This window comes from Vipera ursinii (genome assembly GCF_947247035.1).
Source record: "Vipera ursinii genome assembly, chromosome: Z".
Lineage (NCBI taxonomy): Eukaryota > Metazoa > Chordata > Lepidosauria > Squamata > Viperidae > Vipera > Vipera ursinii.
In genome coordinates, this window is record NC_139517.1 from 3,161,869 (window position 1) to 3,167,889 (window position 6,021).

Genomic DNA, 6,021 nt, shown 5'->3' on the forward strand with positions numbered 1-6,021 from the left:
TCTCTGATTGGACAATACTGAGGCAGGGGATGTGGCAGTTCTTCAGTCACACAATTATCAGGGAAACATCTTATCATCACTTGCTGCTGACGTATTTAAATATCTTTTAAATTGCAATAAAAATTTCTCAACCTTGGCAACTTTAAGAGGGCTGGACATCCACTACCAGAAATCAAGAGGAGTGGACTCCAACTCCCAGAATTCCTCTGCCAGACATGCTGGATGAGGAATTCTGGGAGTTGAAGTCCACTCATGGGGGCTAGAGAATTCTGGGATTTGATGTCCACAACTCTTAAAGTTGCCAAGGTTGAAGAAACACTGCAACAGAAGAGCAGCCTCACAAAATTGTGAAACTTAGCAAATTGTGCATTTGTGACACACCCGCTTACTTCCTTTTATGCCACGCTGGCACCTGAGCTTGTAGCCAGCAAATGCACAGGCATTTTTACTGTAATTTTCCCCTATTGGGATTCTTCCAAATATATTGGATGCCTTGGCTGTGGATTAAGGGTGTTGTAATCCAATAGAACTGAAGGACATCCTGAGAACATAAACAGGTTCTGGGAAGAGATGCTTAAGCATCCTGCAAAGCAATTGCCCACACTAACTGGCTGGGTTCCCACAACATGCTTAACCTGCTTATAGAACACAAACTTGGCCCTTTTATGACATGTGGACTTCAACTCCCAGAATTCCTCAGCCAGCGTGCCTGACTGAGGAATTCTGGGAGTTGAACTTCACAAGCAGGGGTCTTCAAACTTGGCCAGCATGCCTGGCTTGAGAAATTCTGGGAGTTGAAGTCCACAAGTCATAAAAGGGCCAAGTTTGAAGACCCTCTGCCCTAATGTCTCCAAGGAAGTCAGCAGCCAAACTAAGATTAGTTTAAAGGCTGTGAATCTATATCTATTGACACTCAAACCCAGATAGCGTTGTTTCTTATCTCTGCAACACACACAATGACATGTACACAGCCAGACACCATTCTTTCCCCACTCTGCAAATTATACACATACACCACACAAATGTTTACCATCAACTAACTTCTCAGCAACAACCAGCTAGCCAGGAATTCTGGGAGCTAAAGTCCACACATCTGTTGGCACAATTGTTTATTTCTGCTACTTGCAAGTGTCTTCAAACTTGGCCCTTTTATGACTTGTGGACTTCAACTCCCAGAATTTCCCAGCAGGCGTGCCTGGCTGAGTAATTCTGGGAGTTGAAGTCCACAAGTCATAAAAGGGCCAAGATCACTCCTTTGCACACACTTCCAAGTACACACAAATCATTCCACTGACTTGGAATAACAATGGGAAAAAAACAACCACAAATTATTATTTTTATTTGGGTTTATTATTAATAAAATGTGTTTTTTTTTCTGTTTCAGAATCCTTCCTGCCATAGACAACAATTACATTTCAGTCAATCATTTAGCTTCTCTGGGTTTTATTTGCAGATGTTGCCTTATTTCTGGTCAAAATGCCATCATAAAAACTCTACCCAAAAATGTTGACCAGTTTTATTTTTCTCGGCCTTTTCTCTTCCACAGCGTGTCTTTATTTATTTATTTATTTATTTATTTAATTAGTTTTCTATACCACCCTATTCCCGAAGGACTCAGGGCGGTTTACAGGGCAGCATATAAAAGACAATATAAAAAGATAATATAAAATTAAAATGAATTAAATTAATTAAAGCCCAACAATTAAAACAATATTAAAAAGCTAAAACCCCTTCAGTCCAGTCCTGATAGATCGAAAAGCCAGGTTTTCAGGTCCCGGCGAAATGAACGCAGATCAGGGGCAGTCCGGAGTTCCACAGGTAAATCATTCCAAAGGGCAGGCGCGCCCACAGAAAATGCCTTCCCTCTGGTGATCACCCACCGGCACTCCCTAACCGGTGGCACCCTAAGGAGGCCCTCCCTGTGGGAGCACACAGGACGATGGGAACTTGATGCTGGCAGCAGGTGCTCCCTAAGATAATCAGGACTCATGCCATGCAGGGCTTTATAAGTCATCACCAGCACCTTGAATCTCACTCGGAGGGCAACTGGAAGCCAATGCAGCTCGCGGAGAAGAGGCGTTACACAGGAGTATCGGGAGACTCCCATCACAACTCGCGCGACTGCATTCTGCACCAGCTGGAGCCTCCGAGTGGTCCTCAAGGGCAGCCCCATGTAGAGCGCATTGCAGTACTCTAACCGGGAGGTCACGAGCGCATGAGTGACTGTGCGTAGGGCATCTTGGTCCAGATAGGGCTGCAACTGGCGCACCAGGCGAACCTGGGCAAAAGCCCCCCTGGTCACGGCTCCTATGTGGTCTTCTAAACTGACCCGTGAGTCCAGGAGGACACCCAAGTTGCAGGCCCTATCAACGGGGGGTAACACCTCACCCCCCCATAGTTAACGATGGACAAAACTGGTTCTCCCGAGATGCCGGTATGCACAGCCACTCAGTCTTGGCGGGATTGAATTTCTCACCGCAACAGTAAAATCCAGCACATTACTGGAAATTTTAAAAAGGCAAGACATATAAACCCTGTTATCTGGGGTCTCGATGTACTAGGAATGTACACAAAAAAGAAAAAATTGACTTTCATATTGGGCACCAATTAAAGATTCCATGTAATAGCCAACTACTAACATTCTCGACTGATTTAAGTGTAACAGGCCCGTCGTTTTAGTGCATAAAGAGTAGGCACACTTTATAATTTATTCCCTGCCTAGCTGGATTTAAGATTCACTAGGCTAAAAAGTGAATTCATTAGCTATTGCTTGCATTGTTGTGATGTCATGAAAACATGACATAATGTTTAAACTTTAACTCAAACTTTAAGATGTTTGAACTTCACCTCCCAGAATTCCCCAGGCAGCCATGCTGGCTGGGGAATTCTGGGAGCTGAAGTCCACAGATCTTAGAGAGACCATGTTTGAGAAACTCCGATCTAAACATTATTTCCCTTATTTCAATAGCAATGCAATATTAAAAGACACAGGGCTGATAATTAAAAGACATCCAGGGCTGATAATAATGGGATTATGTTATTTCCCATCTGATTAGTCCTTACAACGACCCTGCAGGGTGGCTTTTGTCTGAGGCCACATGTCCTGAAAGAGCTGAAGACTCGAAGCCACATTTGCCTTAAGAGGAATGGCGAACTTAAACCAGGGGTCCTCAAACTTGGCCCTTTGATGACTTGTGGACTTCAACTCCCAGAATTCCTCAGCCAGCCACGCTGGCTGAGGAATTCTGGGAGTTGAAGTCCACAAGTCATCAAAGGGCCACGTTTGAGGACCCCTGAGTCTTAAACCTTTCAACCAAATTATCAACGTTCCTCGAGCCGGTGTGAATTTAGCTCTTTTGAAAGGAGAAAACTTAATTCAGCTTTATTATGCTTGGTCCACTTTTGCAGGACTTCGCTGAGCGAATCGTGTCGTTTCAATAGACTTTTGTCTTTGGGCTCACTCCTCTTCTGCAGACGACCTTTATCAGTCTTATAAAAATCAAAGCTTGTGTCCTCACGTGATCAAACCCTGACAAACTTTCTAACATTGGTAGGAAGGCTGCAGAACAGCGAGACAGGACTGAAAATCCAGGTGGATCTTGACCCTTTTACCTTTGATTAGTGGAAAGAAGACTTCAACATATAGCAACGTAAGCTCTGGTTGGCTTAAGAGCTGGACGATCTGGGGGTAACGTTGCTCAGACGAGGGGGTGACGTTATAGCAGTGTTCCAATGTTTGCCACAAAGAAGAGGGGTGGTCAACTTATTCTCCAAAGCACCACGGGGCAGGACAAGAAGCAACGGATGGAAACTGATCAAGGAGAGAAGCAACCTGGAATTGAGGAGAAACTTCCTAACAGTGAGGACAATGAACCAGTGGGACTGCTTGCCACCAGAGGTTGTGGGTGCTCCAACACTGGAGGCTTTTGAGAAAAGATTGGAAAACCATTTGTCTGAAATGGTCTAGGGCAGGGGTAGGCAACCTCGGCTCTTTTATGACTCATGGACTTCAACTCCCAGAATTCCTCAGCCAGCGTGCCTGGCTGAGGAATTCTGGGAATTGAAGTCCATAAGTCCTAAAAGGGCCAAGTTTGAAGAACCCTGGTATATAGGCTCTCCTGCCTGAGCAGGGGGTTGGACTAGAAGACCTTCAAGAGCCCTCCCAACTCTGGATGGGTGGGTGGATAAGTTACAGATTGTCCTTCGCTTATGACCACGATGGAGATCAGGATTTCCATCACTCGGCTGTTCAGCGAGTCATCAGAGGACTGGCCCCAATTTCATCACCTTGTTTGCCGAGGTCGTTAAACGAATCTCGTGTTCGTCAAGCCAATCGGAACGGTCGCTAAGCAAATCCAGCGTCCCCCATCGACTTTGCCTGTTGGGAAGGCGGCCAATGGCAACCACGTCATCCTGGGATGCAACCCACCCCTTGTAAAAACACATTCCGGTTGCCAAACACCCAGATGATGATCCCAAGATCGTAGGGGGGGGGAGAGGGAGACACGCTGCAATGGCCGTAAGTGCGAGGACTTGTCTTGGGTCCCTTTTTTTCAGCACTGCGAGGGCGAGGCGACTTCATCCGTTCAACACTTCGAGTCAACATCATGCAAGCTTCGTTCCTCCAGCTTTCCGAAAGCCTCGTTATCTCCTCCAGGGTACAGAAAACCATGATTTGTCTTGGTTCGTGAGGGATCTACAGATCCCAAGCCAACCCGCAACCTTCATTCACACACCAGACGGGCAAGGGAAGGAACGGATCAGGTGAAAACCTCCTCCTCGGTTTCATAATCACAAACAAGCTCTGGGGTTAAGCCAGGAATCTTTGTCTGATCAACTTCGATCTCAGGCAGTGTGAATCGTGAATCCAGGTTGAAAAGAGACAGAAGGACTGGGCCATATTCTAACTAACCCGGGTGTTAGCGACCGACGTAGGATCTGCAAATGAGCTGAACGGATGTCCTAATCCCGGTAACTAGGTAACTCTGCCTCCAGAAATCTAAACATTGGAGATAAATCTTGGGAAGAACCCTCCCGGTTAGCCTTAAATGTTTTTTTTCTCCCCCCCCCCCACCTTCATTTTTCCTTCTTCCCTCTCTTCCAATGATTTTTCCGAGTTTTTTTTATTATTATTATTGTTATTATTATTTTTATTATTAAAAAGACAGCCGGGTCAAAGAGCCAAACCTCTCGGAAGCTCCTACAGAGAAGACGCTGGGAGAAGAAGCATCATCTGAGAAGACACCGCCACCATCCTTACGATGCTTTTAAGGTGCAAGGCCATGTGGTAGTTTAGAAGCCACCTATTTTCATATGTGGTGGACTTGTAGAAATATAAAAGCTTTTTGGATTAAAATTTGGTGGAACATTCAAAAGATTTTTAAGAGAAAGATAAAGTTTTCTCCGCAATTGTTTTTATTGGGTATTGTTGTAGACTGTGATGTTAAAGAAACCAATTTGATGTTGAATATGATAACAGCAGCACAGTTACTGGTGGGACAATATTGGAAGAAGGATAGTTTGCCTACTATAGAAGAATGGGTGTTTAAAGTTTCGAATCTTGCAGAAATGTAAGATTTCTGCTTATTTGAAAGATCATTCACAGGAAAGATATATTTCAGTTTGGAGGAGATGGATAGATTATATTCAGAATAAATATGGGACTAAAAAGTTCCATTTAGCTTATGAGTAGATTTTAGAGGGATATTGTTATTGATCTGTGTTGGAACTTTGTATGTATCTATGTTAAAGGGGAGTTAAAGCACATTCTGAATTTGGTTAATTGTATATTATGCATAATTTTTATTTAGAATGTGATTATTATAACTATAATCCTGTATTTAGCTCTGGGAAGTGGGGGGGGGAAGTGGGCGGGCTTGGGGTGGGGGGGATTTGGGGATATATTGTAAAATCTTGTTTTTGTAAAACTCTTTAATAAAATAAAAAAAAGTTGCAAGGCCACCCGCTTCCCGTTTCCCCTAGAACTGAAAGAATCACGGCGTCAGGGAGGAAGGAAGCGAA